The 18005-nt window shown below is 42.5% G+C and overlaps 1 long non-coding RNA gene across 1 annotated transcript in view; it reads right to left on the minus strand.

Annotated features, from left to right (window-relative positions):
- The window catches only part of LOC135106175 (uncharacterized), a 61562-nt gene extending 47541 nt beyond the window's left edge, over positions 1–14021 (minus strand). The window contains exon 1 of the long non-coding RNA XR_010271152.1: positions 12984–14021. This is a non-coding gene — a long non-coding RNA (uncharacterized LOC135106175). The remainder of the gene's footprint in view (positions 1–12983) is intronic.
- Positions 14022–18005: the final 3984 nt, after the last annotated feature.

Below are 18005 nucleotides of genomic sequence, written 5' to 3' on the forward strand. Positions count from 1 at the left end.
TTTTTTTTTTTTTTTTGTAGGTTTTCACGTTCTTTTTATTATTTTTTTTACTTAAACACACACACACACACACACACACACACACACACACACACACACACACGACCATACAATTAGAACTCCCCCCTGACTTCTTACTCGTCTTTTATAATACATTTCACCATCTTTACTTGTCTTTCGGCGGACGAGATAGTGACAAAAAAACTCCCAAGGCCTTTGTCACAGACCCACAGCGGGGTGACCTTGACAGCGACTGATGCTTTAATGTTCTTTACGTTGAAGAACTCGAGTTAAGTTTTCGAAGTACTGTGCCTCTCTTTTCCTACTTTCACGTTAAGCAAGGTGCACAGCTGGTTATGTACGTTCATATGATGGTGAAGCCACAGCCCGCACTGACACAGGCAGATGGTGTTCACAGCGGTATAAAATCAGTTTTACTTGTTATGTTCCCTGGAAATCAAATCAAAGTTAGCTGATGAATAATATTAGATATCACGTTTGTTTCAAGCGTTCAATAACTAAAATCTGATTATACAACCATAAAAACTATTACTAAACTAATGTGTCTGCAGCAGGTGGCCAAGAGGACGCGACTAACATATGCACATGTATAATTCCTGAGAAATCTCAAACAGATCTCTATTCAAATGGCTCTGAGGATCCTACATAACTGGATTTGTTCATAACGGAGTGGCTTGGGTTTCAGTCCACCCAACAGTTAACAAATAAATACGCGTACAGGACACATCACGGCTTAGCGCTACAATGAGGGGGATTAGGATATGTGTGCCTCGCTGCGACATTAAAGTGCATTTTTTACTGCTGGGTACACACACACACACACACACACACACACACACTCACACACACACACACACACACACACACATGTTCCGTAACGCGATATCCAGTGATAAACGGCATTACAGCGAGCATAATAAAAGGGCGTACATTTTGAATGCGTCCGTCTGTCCTCTTCGGTCCCTTTGACATGAGGTTATTATTTTGTAAGGGGTAGTAATCCCATCCAGCTTATTTCTTTTACTTGTCAAAGGAAGATGAACGGTTGAACGGGTCGTGCGCTGTTCAACTATCATCAACTCAAACCACAAGGGTGAGACAGAATCAGAAACCACAGAACGAACCACAACTCAATACTGCGTCAACCTATTTCATTACTGTATCTTGCTCAGTGATAGCAGTACATGGACGCAGCACCTTATCCGTCACCACACACACAGACAGACGGGGGAAAGACAAACCACACAGCCTGCAACACACTATCTCAATAATCACACAAGTAATGATATTCGAATCAGCCTTTAATCTAATTGGCGCCTCACCTCTTGTTATGTTTACAGTGCAGAAGGAGAAGGAAGGAAGGGGATGGCAAGGCTGGGAGATGAGACGGATGTGAGCATATCAATAGGAGGAGGAATGGAATGATACGCAGAACAGAGACACGCACCAAGATGTTAATTCACTTCCGCGAGGATGACGCAGGGGGGATATTACGGTGGTGGTGGTGGTGGTGGTGGTGGTAGTAGTAGTAGTAGTAGTAGTAGTGGGCCCTTTTTCTAGCTTTTTTTTTTATTGCCCTTTTACAGTAGTAGTAGTAGTAGTAGTAGTAGTAGTAGTAGTAGTAGAAGCATTAGTAGTAATAAAATAATAATGAGATTAATAACAATAACAGTGACAATAAAAACAATGACGAACACACAAACACACCCAACACACCCACGCTTCCTCTTCCTCCTCCCTAACAACCACCTAAAACACACACACACACACACACACACACACACACACACACACAAGATGAAGATGGAAAGAGTATTTATTCCGCGTTAAGAGACGAGCTAAAACCGCTCCATACATGTACATTTACACAGTCCGGGGCGCGGGATGGCCCATAACCGGATCAGGTGCCGAGGATAATGGTCTCTGCCGCTACGGATTCAATTTGGGGCGAGCTGAGTGCCACGAAGGGACCCGCCATTTCCCAGCTGGTGGCGGTGGTGGTAGTGGTGGTGGTGGTGGTATAGACAGGCTTACAGATGGATAGACAGGTACTCAGGCAGAATAAACCCAAGAGAAACGGACGGGAAAAATGAGGAAATATAGAGAGACAGATATAGATAAATAGACAGGGAAGGGACGGACACACACGACACACACACACACACACACACACACGTACTAAGAATATGCATCTTTTGAGAGAGAGAGGAGAGAGAGAGAGAGAGAGAGAGAGAGAGAGAGAAGGAGAGAGAGAGAGAGAGAGAGGAGAGAGAGAGAGAGGAGAGAGAGAGAGGGGCTGTAGGAGGGCCTGTTAACCCTGAGAGACGGCTACCAACAGACCGACGGGGGCTGTGTAATTGACAGACTTAGCGGGAATGACCGGCTCAGACCCCTACTTTGTCCGGATGGAGAGAGAGAGAGAGAGAGAGAGAGAGAGAGAGAGAGAGAGAGAGAGAGAGAGAGAGAGAGAGAGAGAGAGAGAGAGAGAGACGAGAGAAACGCACACAAACACATTCTCTTTCTCTCTCCCTCACACACACACCCACACACACACACACACATGCACACACAGAGATCAATAAGTTCTATACACAGAAGGCAAAACGCTGTAATGGAAAGACAAACTCATCATAAAAGCACAAAGGGAATAACAAGAAAATAAGCAGAAGAAAACAGAGAAGCAGAGAAAAGTGGAAAAAAAAGAAAACGGAGGATAAATTTGAGAAGACAAAGCTAAACAAGATGGAAAATATTTAAAAACAAGGAATTGATAAAGAAGGAAAAAAAAAACATATACAAAATAAGAAACAGGATACATTAATAAAAAAAGGGGAAGAAGTGGAGGAGTAAAGACAGGAAGAGGAATTAGCGAAGTTGCGATTAAATTGTAAAAATGTTATGAATATATTTATAAGGAATGAGTTATGAGCAGGCATTAACAAGGAGAAGAGAAGAGTTATGACGACAAGTAAGTGAGCGAATATACTGTGTGGTGGTGGAGGAGGAGGAGGACGAGGAGGGGAGGGAGGGAGGGAGGACGAGGAGGAGGAGGAGAAAGAACAAAAAAAAAAAAAAAAAACCGACGAAGAAAAGGAGAAGGAAGAAAATTTATGGCAAAAAGAGAAAGAATAACAAAACAGAGATGGAGAAGAAGCGAGAGCGAGGGAAAAAAAAAAAAAGAGAATAAAAATGAGCAACGGAAAGAAAACAAAAAAAAAAAAAAACGCAAGTAATACAAAAAATATTCCAATAAATCCTAAGCAGAGAAAAAAAAAATCCTCAGACATCTTAACCCCCCCCAAAAATAAAACAGGAAAACAATACCAGTAAAAGAATGAAGGAAAAATCAGGAAAGGAAAGTGTAAAGGGACTCTAGTTGAAAGAATGCAATTAGTGACGCTTTACTGATCAATTACCGGACTCTCGTTGCCCTTCAGCCGCCTTTGACTCAGTGCAATATTGAATTAATGAATGAATGGTGTACAGGACATCAGCTTTTGAACGGACGCACCAACTACCACTGTGACACAACGAAAAACACTTAATGATACTACTGCTCATGTTATTACTACTACTACTACTACTACTACTACTATTACTACTACTACTACTACTACTAATAATAATAATAATAATAATAATACAATGTAAAAAACCGATAACAATGACTAATTCTACTACTACTACTACTACTACTTCTACTACTACTACTACTGTTACTACTACTACTACCAGCGTCACAACTACAACAATGAAAAAGCAATGACTAATTTTACTACTACTACTACTACTATAACCACCACTTTCACCACACTAGCAACAACAACAACCACCACACACACACACACACACACACACACACACAAACACACAGAGCTCATGAACACGTAGCTCACCTTACACATACACCCATTCTACAATTGTACTCCCTCAACCTCCCTCAAACTCCCTCCCCGGCCCACCCTCCCCGAAACCCCCACCCTCCTTCTCTCCCCTCCCTGCCTGCTTGCCTGCCTTCCAGAAATCCCCCGGAGCGCGTAAGAACACATAAACAAGGAGGGATTAGCATGGAAGCCTTGCCGCCATAACTCCTCCTCTCGCACTGCGCCATAATTAATGTCCAGCCGCAGGAGGAGGAGGAGGAGAAGGAGGAGGAGGAGGAGGAGGAGTCTAAAGAGTGGAAACCAGTCATCCCCGTGCTGGAGAGGAAGTAAAGGGGATTGCAACGTCGCTTATTTTTCATGTCCATTATTATGTATTTATGTATATTGTGCTGGGGATGCTGGAGAGAGGGAGGGGTAGCGAGAGAGAGAGAGAGAGAGAGAGAGAGAGAGAGAGAGAGAGAGAGAGAGAGAGAGAGAGAGAGAGTGTGTGTGAGTGTGTGTGTGTGTGTGTTTATGGAAAGAAAAAAAGGTAAAATAATAAAAATAATAAAATAATAAGAGCGAGAGAAGAACATCAACGGAAAAGAGATGAAAAAGAGAACAAGATTTAGAACACGGAAAATTTTCATAAATATTTACTGGAAAATACCTAAAACAAAGGGGGAAAAAAATCTTGTTTACGTCAAGGGATGAAAGTATGAACAAAACTTTAATTTCACCTTAAGTTTTTAGTTTTTGTTACTCTCATTCACCTTTCAAAATAGGTAAGGATTGGTAGGAAGTGTTTCCCTAATCCCTAAGTGTGATGATGATGATGATGACGGTGATGGTGATGATGGTGATGATGATGGTGATGGTGATGATGATGGTGATGGTGATGATGATGGTGATGGTGATGATGGTGATGATGGTAATGATGATGATGATGATGACTAGTAGTAATAGTAGTAGTAGTAGTAGTAGTAGTAGCTGGTTGTTGTTGTTGTTGCTGTTATCGTAGTATTTACCACCACCACCACCACCAACAACAACAACAACCAACAACAACAACAACAACATCAGCACCACAACCCCAGCGTTCGTTCTCAGTAAATCGATTTCCGGCCAATTAGTAAAGTAATCGAGAGGAGGGCGACGAAGAGGAGAGGCGAGGAGAGAGAAAGAGAGAGGAGGAGAGAAAGACCCGGAAGAGGCGGGGAGGAAAGGAGAGGAGAAAGCAGAGAGGTGGTCTAAAGGTTTGTAATTTCCTCTTCGTAGACTAACAGGGAGATTTTCTGTCTTTCAATACTCTCCTCTCATCCTCCCCTTCTTTCATAACCCATTCCTGTGCCCTCTCCCTCTCCCTCATCCCTCTCCCTCTCTCCCTCCCTTTCCTCTCAATTCCAGCCTCTTACCACTCCCTCCTTAGCGCCTTCCCGGTCTCTCCGTCCCTCCTTCCCCTCCCTCCTTCCTCCAATTTCACTAATCCTCTCCTTTACGTCCTCCTTCCACTCCTCTCTCTCTCTCTCTCTCTCTCTCTCTCTCTCTCTCTTCTCTCTCTCTCTCTCTCTCTCTCTCTCTCTCTCTCTCTCTCTCTCTCTCTCTTTTCCTCCATTCCCTTCACCCATTATTAACTTTTCTCATTTACGTTCCGGATCCTCCTACTTCTTCTCGTCCGCATTTTCGCCCATTTTTCTCCTTCCTTGTCGTCTCCTCCTCCTCCTCCTCCTCCACCTCCTCCTTCCTTCATCCACATTCCTCTCACTCACCTGGTTGTTCAGATTTCTTGCTTTGCACCTTCCAGGACAGAACCATTTTCGCGTTTCTCTTTCCCTCATTTTTCTCTGCTCTCTCTCTCTCTCTCTCTCTCTCTCTCTCTCTCTCTCTCTCTCTCTCTCTCTCTCTCTCTCTCTCTCTCTCTCTCTCTCTCTCTGGTGCAGCATCGCAGAGAAATATGTGAACTTTTATAGGCTATCACGGCTGTGTGGGAGAGGCCTATGTGTCGCGTGGATGTGCTCCGTAACTCGCGGGGAGGCTATAGGAGTGTGGTGGCGTCTCTCTCTCTCTCTCTCTCTCTCTCTCTCTCTCTCTCTCTCTCTCTCTCTCTCTCTCTCTCTCTCTCTCTCTCTCTCTCTGCATTACCCCAGACGACCCACACAGGCAGTTGAGGGTCGTTGAGTGAGACACAATGACCGTGGCCACCCAGCTTCATAAAGGATGATTTGTCACACCTCTCACACCACCGCCCCTCCGTCCCCTCCTGGCCCCTCCTGCCTCACCTCACATTTATCCCGATCCTTGACCCCAGAACCTCATCAGGCGTCTGAGGGCGAGGCTGCAGTGGCTAAAGGGAAGGAAGGAAGGTTCATGTCTTTGGTCACCGGAGGAGAGGCACGTGACCCACCGCCGGCAGCGTCTCCTTCGCCGCCACCCCTCCTCCTCCTCCTCCTGAAGCCCACGCACCGTTCGAGACCCAGGTGTGGCTACTAACTTCCCAGACTTATGTTACAAATTAATTTCATCAGGAGAGCGTTCGCATAAATTGGAAACCTCGCAGAAACAGCTGATTCCAACACTAATGAGGCTGCTTTACGAGGGAGGCCCGCCGGGAGGCTCTCTTAGGATCATCTTACGGCCTCGGGCGGTGGCGGGCGGGGGCGGGGCGGGGCGGGGCGGGGCCACTAGCGGGGTCTGGGGTCGGGGCCATTTAGTCAGGCTGATAAGTGGCGGCTCAGCGGGCCGCCCAAACTTTACGGTCATTGTTATAGTGCTTTTAGGTCCGAGCGTAAGTCCACCCGATGAGTTTATAAAGCCCAAGGGAGCCCAGTTAGCGCCCCACTTTACGGCGCCGATAATCCCGCCCAACACCTCACGCCCTCCGATTAGTAAACAAACCATAGGCTGCCCCGCCCCGCCCGTCACGCCCCGCCACGCCTCGCCATGCTCCAGGAGGGTTTACTGCACAATAATTCCCTTTCTCTGTGCGGCGAAAATTATAGCTGTCATAAAAACAAATATAAAAATGCCCTGACATTCGTATGCATTTTTCTCTAAATACTGAGTAAACGTTACCGGGAAGCTGGGGCGCCGGGAAACATTTATTTTCTCTACAGCTCGATGTTTTTAATGGCTATAATTATCTGGAGCGAGACTGTTCCCCTTTTTATTCATAACTTTTCTCTGCCATCATTAGAGCAACGTGCGTATGTATGTACGTGTGAGTACTTATATATACTGCTGCTGCTACTTAGAATTATGCTGATTCATGTTTAGATTACAGCTCCCGACTCATTCACCCCTCCTCCCCTCCACACACACACACACACACACACACACACACACACACACACCAGAGTGATCCAAATGCCCTGAAGGTGGTCTAAATAGTTCGCAGTACTAGCATCCTTTCCACCCAATGTTTGTCTCTCTCTCTCTCTCTCTCTCTCTCTCTCTCTCTCTCTCTCTCTCTCTCTCTCTCTCTCTCTCTCTCTCTCTCTCTCTCTCTCTCTCATCTTAAACTATCACATGATAACCTATTCATACTTTACTACTACTATCACTACTACTACTACTACTACTACTACTACTACTACTACTACTGCAGGTATAACTTTCTTTCTGGCTAATGAGGAGTTCAGCATGCGTGCACCAGGCCCACAGGGTTCATAATGGTGCTCTGAACTGTATCCATAACACTGCTCGGCCTAACCTGCGCTCTGACATGTTCCAAGCGCCTTTTGTCATTTTTGTTCTTTCTAACGTCACTAACGAGTAGTTATAAAAATGTACAAGTAAATAAATAAATAAAACTGCAGCCAAACAGTGTCAAGGGAGGACAGCAAGAATTCAGAACTGATCCTCGTGATATAAAAATGATTTTTCTGAAGAGTTTTCTCCAAACTTTTTTTTCTTTTGTTCTTTTTTCCATAAACCAGACGTCACTGGTTTCACATGGCCTTGCAATTTTCCATATGACAGGAATCTGAGAAAATTCAATTACAAGGCTTTCTACCTTTCTTCACTGTGAATAAAATCAAATATCCAATCCTTACTCCACCACGCAGTCAAGGATGTTGCAGACAAACATTTTAACGTTGTACTCGCTGCACGCGGCGAGACACACAAAGCAGGACGCTCTACAGTGCGATCACGGCGCTGTGACGCGACAAGTGTTGAGAAAACTGTGGGACGATGATGCCTGTGTGCATGATGGGAGTCCGCGCCCTCCCTGTCTGGCCTGAGTCTGTACTGTGGACCCCCTCATGTGCGTCTGTCAGTGTGCGTGTGTGTGTAAAAGAGAGAGAGAGAGAGAGAGAGAGAGAGAGAGAGAGAGAGAGAGAGAGAGAGAGAGAGAGAGAGAAATCCAATACAAATGTAAGACAGTACTTACAGCACGAACATAATTATGTGGTCTGCATGAGTAAAACAATAAATAAATGATAATAATGATGATGATGATGATGATGATGACGATGATGATGATAATAATAATAATAATAATAATAATAATAAACGGAAAGAGCGAAGATTTACTCAACTTTTTTTCCTGCGAGTTTTCTCTTCCTCCGCATGACGTTAGCTGGGAATTTATTCTCGTTCTTGATATTTTCACCAAATAAACAATTGCTGCAATATATTTGTATGCACGTACTCTACCTTCACACATGCCTCGCAATTCTCGGTCATTATTTTATTCCAAGAGGTGCAATCATACAAACAAATCAGACATAATGGCATCCCGTACTTGCAATTCATCATTTACATTATACACTTTCCTTTTTCATAGCGACAACGCTTTAATTCATTCGCTGCGCAAGCAATGAATCAATCTCACAGCTGAGCGGATCCTGCATTCACACTGTTTCTTTCTCAGTGAGGCGCGACTACACCAATTGATGTCTGATTTTCCGTTACGTTTGACATTAGTTTACGTTCAAAGTATTTTGCAATGACTCGGCCGCGGCGGACTTTGGAGAGCTGCTTTCAATGACCTTATCGGTCTTGTGCTATTATTAAGCAATTAAATTATTCTCCGTATCAGTGGTGAAATTACAGTAACATAATTATAGACAGCATTACACAGCACTACACAGAACAGGTCATCTGTGTCCTCCCCGAGCCGAAGTATTTCACACATTATCGTTCCCGCTGCGCACTAACACTACCTTTATTCTTCATCTTTAATTGCATGATTAAATATACATGAGCCGTCTTAGTGATAGGATACATAAACTAGAATAATACAACAATAAAATGCACTTAGTATTACTTAGAAGCTGCAAATGAAAACGAACATAAAACAATAATCTCTGAAACACTGAGATTTTTCTAACACCACTGAAAATAATACCATCTAGTTATCTTTGAAATAAAATAATTGACATTTATCATATGATATAATTTCATGCACAACTGATGGGCCATGTCTACAGCTGAAAATATTTGATAATCACTTGTACTTTGTTTTCTCGACGATATTTTTATTTTATTTTATTTTTTTTTTCAAAGCGGCTGGAAAGCCATGCACCACCTAAATTCGCTGTGAAACAGACACAACTAATCACACGCTATCTATTAAGTAATGAAACTGAAACATTCTTTTAACGTCGGAAATCAAAACTTAATGACCAAAATACAAGTGAAATTAGCACATATACTCATATGGTATGTGTGTGTGTGTGTGTGTGTGTGTGTGTGTGTGTGTGTGTGTGTTTATTGCAATTAACGACTGGCAGTGTTCTTACGTTCCCACGTGGGTGCCCAGCGGCCTTTAGCTCCACGCTGACATTGTCACACAGACAACAGATGTTATTGCTTTGTGCCTACAATAGGCAATAATATTTTTACTGCAGCTTAACTAAGTCACCTTTTTCTGATTTTGATTCAGCAAGAACAAGAAACATTGGCTTCCTCTATTTATTCGGAGAGACACTCTTCCAACCTGGCCGAACCCGCTCCATTCAGGCCGCGTCTACCCTGTCCACTACCCCCACACGGGAGTATCGAGCATCTGGGACACTCGCCACTCAGAGAGAGCCTCCCACAGGGGAAGGGAGTGCATCTCTTACTCGCGTACACCACTCATGGGTTTATCAGACACGTGGGAACACTCCTTCCTCTCCTGGCCGGTCTCGTGATGCAGGGAAACAATTTAGCACCCGAAGGATCTAATTAGTGCCACTGGTCGTCCTCAGAACAAAGAAATTTCTCAAGGCGTGCTGGCGAGCTTACGCTTTCATCAGATGACATCAATCCCCACTCCCACTCGCTCCCGCAAGACCTGTACTCCTCTTTCTTTTTTTTTCTTTTTTTCGGCAACTCAGCGAGCTTTTCCACAATTTGTATGCCCGTAGCGCACTTCCCCCTTGTGACAGCGATCACCACTCCCTCCCATGGAGACCAGTGTCCACGCAGCCAGTCAGCCGGTGACCCCTCCTCTGTGTCCCAAACGCACCCTTGTTATTCATCTATTCCCTCAACAGTTATCTTCCTTTGTTTGTCACGCAATTGTTTACTCGGAATAGTTAGGGCAGTGAAGCACACACACACACACACACACACACACACACACACACACACACACACACACACTCACACATAGAGAGAGAGAGAGAGAGAGAGAGAGAGAGAGAGAGAGAGAGAGAGAGAGAGAGGTGGCGGTAGTGGCTGCAGCAGACATGAATATTTGACTATTCCTAATGCAGCCAAATACGTTTAAGTGGACAAGTTTCCACCTTTACAGAACTTGACTTTTATACTCCCGGGCAAACTGGCAAGGACTTTATCCACTAATGCCATACTGTCTTATCTCTCTCTCTCTCTCTCTCTCTCTCTCTCTCTCTCTCTCTCTCTCTCTCTCTCTCTCTCTCTCTCTCTCTCTCTCTCTCATGACCACAACTAGACACTGAAGCAAAGCAATACATTTCCACTGCCGTATTCTTAAGTGTAGCCAAAGAAATAAATAAACTTCGAGGAATTTTTGAAGCTACGAGTAAAAACTTCTGTCAACCTAAGAGGAGGAGCGAGCCATCCATCCATCCTTCCATCCATCAACAAATGAGAACGTTTCCTGCATCATCCCTACATTCATTGGTCACATCCACCTTTTCCACATTTCCTCATTCTATTCCCTGAAGTACAAATCGAACTCCTTGGATGCAGAAATTCTCCCATTTTCTCTTTCATTCAAGTTAAATAATTGGAAAGCTGCCTATACTACTCACAATTTCATCTTTCCTCTTCCTCGTAGCTGCTAAATAATTCTGGAGGTTTTACTTTTTTTTTATAGCGTATATTTGATATCAAGGCAAAAAAGAAGTTATCAGTCATTCAATGCATTAAACTATGACGGGAAAATGTTACTTGAATCTTTGCTCTTTTGTTTTGAAAGTCTTGTTTATATAATTCTCTCTCTCTCTCTCTCTCTCTCTCTCTCTCTCTCTCTCTCTCTCTCTCTCTCTCTCTCTCTCTCTCTCTAAATTATTCAGTCCTACCCCGAACACAACGAGAATAAAGTAAAATTAGGGTTTTATATTGTTTTGCTGACCCATTTTCTATTCCGGAGGAGGTTTTAAGGGGGAACTGCGGAGAACTTACTTTAGTATATATTCAAGAGACTAAAATTAAAAGACCGTTTTCTTTTATATGTTCGAAACATACACTGATACTAAATCCACCTTTACCAGAGAGAGAGAGAGAGAGAGAGAGAGAGAGCATGAGTGTAGCTGTGACCTGCTCCAAACGTGACCTAGGCAGACGAGTCCCTCACAGGTCACACGGGGTCTGACCTTATGCAATATTCAGGAAGGAAAGACTAAGGGAGGGAAAGAAGAGGGCAAGGAGGAGGAGGAGGAGGAGGAGGAAAGAGTGGGAAAAAAAAAAGCGAGGAATTGGGAGAAGAAAAAGAAGAAAAAGAAGAAGTGAGAGGATGAGGAGGAAAAAAAGAAAAAGAAGATATTGCTCCTGATGATGATGATACGAAAAAATATGGCAGCATGTAATTGTCTGGGTTTTCAAATAATAAAGAAAATGCCAGTCTTGTTGAGAGGACCGGCAACTGTCAACAGCGGCAGGTGAGGACATCGGTAATGATGCACGGTGCTTCTGAACCAAACCTGACGTAGTGTGGTCAAGACTGGGAGCGATCATTAAGCGGAGTTATAATTACTTCCAACAACATCCTTCATCATTTTGTCTCGAGATAAGGTAGTACTATTTTAACTCTCTCTCTCTCTCTCTCTCTCTCTCTCTCTCTCTCTCTCTCTCTCTCTCTCTCTCTCTCTCTCAGGGTCTTAAAGTCCTCAAATAAATCATCGTAACTTTACACTAATGGTAAAATTTCCTAAGCCAACACCTTGGACAAAGCACCTTTCCTCCCCCAACCCACCCCTCCCCCTCCCTTTCCAAGCACTCAGTAACAAGCTTGCCCGACCCTCACGGAGCCTCGCGTTAAGGAAGCTCCAGTCTATCTAAACACAGCTCCAGTCTATCTAAACACAGGAAATAGTTATTAGGTCCTAAATAACTGTTATATAGCTCTACATGTAAAATACAATAAACTGCCACATCTCAAACCTGTGAGGCGCGAATTGCGTCTGTGTAATATACAAATATTACACAAATGTGCAATGCTTTCATCTCAATTAATCTTTCTAACAAGTCCGTGTCCCATACAACAGCGGATGTCACGTATGCTATAGGAGACTGTGGCCTTGTCATAAAGGTACACATCTTCGTGAGGCGGTGTCTAGTATGGGCGCAATACCTCCGAGAATGTGCCAAGTCTAGCCAGCCCCTCACCGCTCGAGAGATGATATAGGAATTATTTTCTTTCTGGAACTTCATGCCTGCTTTTGTATTCCCTCCTTCCTATGACTAGAACTCTTTCAAGAGGGAGCTTTCAAGACACTTATCCTCACAATATGAATAACACCTTTAATCTGATCTGGGGACTGGCACTCTAGTGGGCCTTTTTTACTTTTTTTTTTTTTTTTTTGCCCTTGGCCAATGCCCTTCTTGCATAAAAATAAATGAATTAACTAAAAAACTGTCCCGAGAGTTCAGACTCATTTTCGGAAGGCTAATAATTTGCCAACTAACCTTCCGGAGGCCGTCCTGCGGTGACCTCCAGGAACACCTTCAGATCCCACAGCTTCGGCGTAAACAGGAAAACCACACCAGACACCCCCGGACGCGAGAAACACGATAGGAGCACACGCACAAACACACTTCCATCACACAACACCATCTGACTCCTTTGTTTGAATGCTGCCGTGACTAACAGCGTAGGTCCCCCTGCTGCCCACCTCCTTCCGTGTACCGTCTCCCCCCGCCAACATCTATTTCCCAGTTAAGACCTGTGTTAGTGGGTTTGCTTCCAGCCACATACCATGCCCTTCTTTCATATGGCTGAGTCCCAGTAAACATAGCATATTTATGATGAGTGGCGGGCCTCGTGAAAAAAAAGACGCATGTGTTATAGCAAACGATGCTAGTTGGCTCCCCTCAGGCCGCACTCGTCAGGCGTCAGGAGTGCCAACGTCCCAATGTGTGCAACGATAACTACCACACCTGACACTTCCTTGTTGATACTCTGCAGCAAACACTGAACATGATTTCCGATGAAGTATTGCATGGTGTATCGAATTACGGGAACACGAGTGAGCAGCAAGTTGCCCTCTTGTCAATATATCCATCTTGACAGCACAATACTGCTGGCTTCCCCTGGCTCTTCTCTCCACCAAACCTCCGCCATTGTTTGACGAGTTGAAATCCTCAGCGAATGTACGTGTGTGTGTGTGCATTCTTGCATTCAGTACCATACACAGCGTACCATATACTATTGCCGCACCCAGCCTCCCTGCCACGTAAGGTAACATAAATTAAACAAAAATTCAAAGGACCAATGATCGAAGTCCCGGTGACCATCCCGATATCGAGCACATGAATGAGTGGACAGTCCTGAGTGTTCGGTACCTAACATGGAGTTGTGCGAAACAGTTAGTCGGGTAGGAACTCATCTTCTTTATCACTACCACCGCCGCCGCCACCATCACCACCTCAGTCTTCTCACCTACTAAAAAATAATAAATACTAAGCGTTTAACCTCGGCTCTCTGAATTATAGGACAAGAAGGCAGAGCAGTGTTTTAACTTACAACAATGCAGTGGTTGTAATAATGTATCAGTAATTACGAGTATAACAGCAAAGGGACATTATACAGACACCTTCAGATACAATACGTTAATTTCTCTCTTGTTTGGCCGTGCTTTTCATCCCATACTGCTAACATCAACACTCTGATTGTCTAACACTCTACAACCTCAGTTCAGACATCAGCAATGGGTAAGGAACGTAAGCTGAAGAGTTGTGATACTGGACACCTAACAGCACCAGAAGTAATGCATGAAATCTCAATAAGCATCTGTAAGAAAGAAAAGGATTGAAAAGAATAGATTTAGCAATTTCTACCCAGCTTAAATAGTGGAAGCGTCTATAGAACAGGTAAAGATGTACCAGATACCAGTCGTAAACGTAAATACACTTTGTGGCGCAGCTTTTAACACAATACTGGTAGAAAAGACTTTGTTTCTAACAGGAGTAGAAAGCCAACAATTTTGTCCTGTGTGTGTGTGTGTGTGTGTGTGTGTGTGTGTTGTCACATCGTGGTGAGGCTGAGGCGGCCGAGGCAAGGCTGTGAGAGTGGCTCGGTGCCTGAGGTGTGCATGAGAGAGGGAGGCGTGAGGGATGTGAATGATTCCATCTGGGAGAGTGCCGCGCGCCTCCCATCACGCGGCAGCACTCAGCGGTGTGTGAGCCTCGTGTCCTGCGTGAAAGCAGCGTGTGGTGCACTCTCCCACCACGCCCAGGGAGAGGAGAGGAGACGACATTCACTCCTCCCCTCCTAGCTGTTCCTCACCATCCAAACACACTCAGTTGACGTCTTATGTTTTTTTTTTTTTTTCTGTCTTAGGTGATCCTCTTAAATGTATTCAGTTAATACCTTTTGAAAGACTTATTTTTCCCCTCTTATACGATCCTTACCACTCAAATACACTCAGTTGACGTTTATGGAAGAATTTTTTTCAGTCCAGTCCCGCCTGTCACCCTGCGTCTCCCCACCCACCTCCACTACCTGCAGCCAGAAGCAAAAAACTGGTAGTAAATATGCCATATGTCACTCTACCATGTCAGGAGTGAAGAGGCGGTCATTGGTGGCTCTCTCCTCTCCCTCGTTCTCTCATTTTCTCTCTAATCTTTCCTTCTCATCTTCCTTTTTTCATTTCCCAAGTTTTCTTTCTTTCCTCCTTCCTTTCTTCCATATTTCCTTCCTGTAGTGACTTTCTTCTTAGGAGAGAGAGAGAGAGAGAGAGAGAGAGAGAGAGAGAGAGAGAGAGAGAGAGAGGGGGGGGGCTTTATGCTGTCCTGCCATTGCACATGCACCATGACCATCACATGAAGAGAAAGAGCTGAGAATAGTAGATTTATTCATGTTTATATTAAGATTCCTCAATCCAACACCAAAAAAACGTTCAAAACCATTAAAAATATATATATTTGTTTATGCTAAAATGTGCTGTTTTCTTCCATTCGCTACAGAAGAAATTTAAGAAAGAAAACGGCTTATTTTATGTAGAGACTAATATATTTTATTGAAGACAATGTTAATGGGACAATTTCGCATGTCTTGATCACATAATTCTTAGCAGAGTTGTTAGGGATGGAATTTCAGTAGTACCCTGTTATTCTTTCCTCAGGCACAAGCCAATCAACTTAATAACCGTCCAGTACGCTTTGTTTATTTATTTATTTTATTTATCTATTTATTTATTTATTTTTTTTTCCACAGTATTCCTTTCCACCAAGACGTGGCTGAGACTGAATGATGCTTGTATGAGTGTGTGGTGCTCTGTCTGGGCCACCCCGTGTGGGACTGCAAGCTTGGTTGAGTTTCCATGAATATGAATCAAGGAGTGCACAGTAAATTCAAATTATACAGCTACTTAACAACATCTATGGCCCAAACTTTGTATCCCACTGCGGCCCTACTTATTTTATACCCAACTTTGCTTAAATAAACTGTTAAACTGGTCCAAACTGGTGCCGCTACAATCAATAACATGATGCTCCCTTGTCTGGAAGTTGTGTCTGTGTGGATCAAGTGCGTAAATTGAAAACAGAGCCTACAGAAAAATGCCGCGAAAGAAATTATTTGATTTACTTGTAGAATTTCTTTGGTAAGACTGATAAGAATATTGCGTGAGTAGTGTGGAGGTATGACAAGTCTGAAGCGCGGCCAGGTGTCTGCTGAGACCACTGATAGCTTTTTGCATGATAAGCAATGCGTGGGTGAAAGTAGACAGGAAATAAGAAGAATACAGGAATAAAAAGTGTTAATATTTAAGTTCAAGGTAATACTTTCTTCTTATATATATATATATATATATATATATATATATATATATATATATATATATATATATATATATATATATATATATATATATATATATATATATATATATATATATATATATATATATATTCTTTTTTCGTAACATACTTTTTTTTTTCTTCTTCTTTTTTGATGTCAGGGCGCTCCAGGCTCCTCATTCTCAGAAGCTCCATCACGGTGGTTTACTGTCATTTCGCCCACATGCCAATTCGCCCCACACATCAATTCGCCCACAAGTCAATTCGCCCCGCATATATATATATATATATATATATATATATATATATATATATATATATATATATATATATATATATATATATATATATATATATATATATATATATATATATATATATATATATATATATATATATATATATATATATATATATATATATATATATATATATATAGATAGATAGATAGATAGATAGATAGATAGATAGATAGATAGATAGATAGATAGATCGCCATTGCCTGGCTTTTGCGTCATTAAGGAATAATTGAGGTAACATGGCGGCCGGCTCTCCCATTGAGGTCGCAGCCAAGGGCTGCAATGATGGATTGCTGTCTGTGCCAGCTTGTGGGTTCCAATATTTTTTCTATTTTTCTTAATGATTTTATTCGGCTTGTATAGTAATTTTTTTTATGGATTCTAGAAATATTTCGATGCTTTTGAAGTGTTTTTCTTGCTTCAGTTAAGTAAATGTGCTGATTTTGCTGTTTTTTTTTTTTTTTTGCGTAAATAAAGGACGGTTTTTACGGTGATATTTACGCAACGCGATTTTTTTTTTTTTTTTAATTTGAGGTTTTAGTGAAGATTTTATTGGTTCAAAAGATCGTTTATGATATTTAATGTGTTTTGCGTTCCTGTTTAACTTATCCTACCATTATATTTAAGCTTCCTCTCTTCTAGTGACCTAAAATACTTAAAACAGCCTAATAAACAAACGCTTCATTTTAAAGCTCTTAATCTAAGCTTTTTTTCTGGTTTTAGTTTTATATTTAAGATTTCTCTCTCTTCCCACAAACCAAAAATATTTAAAATGACGAGAAAACAATTTTAAAACACCTAAAACACTTAAAAGTGCCTTGAAACAATAATAATAAAAAAGTAGGATTCCCACCATGCATCTTCAATTCTCGGTTTAAATATTCCGTGAAGGATGGTCTAAGGAGAGAAGCGTTCAATATTAAAGGATTTTTTTTTACATTTCCTTCACCTCTAGGCCTCCCTTCTTCACTTTCCCTCCTTAAGGCATCCCCCTAGGATCCTTCACCCCCCTCCGTGTGGTATCCTAAGCCCTCCATCCTGTAATATTTTGAAAAATGTTAGGCTTTGTAGGATCTGCCGTTTGTCTCTAGCACTCTACTTTCTAGGGATTCAAAAAGTGCGGGAAATTTGAAGGTTTATAAATGCATTGGTCTCTCTCTCTCTCTCTCTCTCTCTCTCTCTCTCTCTCTCTCTCTCTCTCTCTCTCTCTCTCTCTCTCTCTCTCTCAGTAGTTGCAGAGGTTTTCAAGGATGTTTTTACAGTTCTAGTGACAGAATAACAACATTTCTATATTAATAACAAGAGAAACACGCTTTTAAAAGGTTTTAATCGAAGTGACACTGGTTTTCAAGGGTGTTCTTACGGTTCTAGTGACACATTAACAACATTT

Source organism: Scylla paramamosain, chromosome 13, assembly GCF_035594125.1.
Source record: "Scylla paramamosain isolate STU-SP2022 chromosome 13, ASM3559412v1, whole genome shotgun sequence".
Lineage (NCBI taxonomy): Eukaryota > Metazoa > Arthropoda > Malacostraca > Decapoda > Portunidae > Scylla > Scylla paramamosain.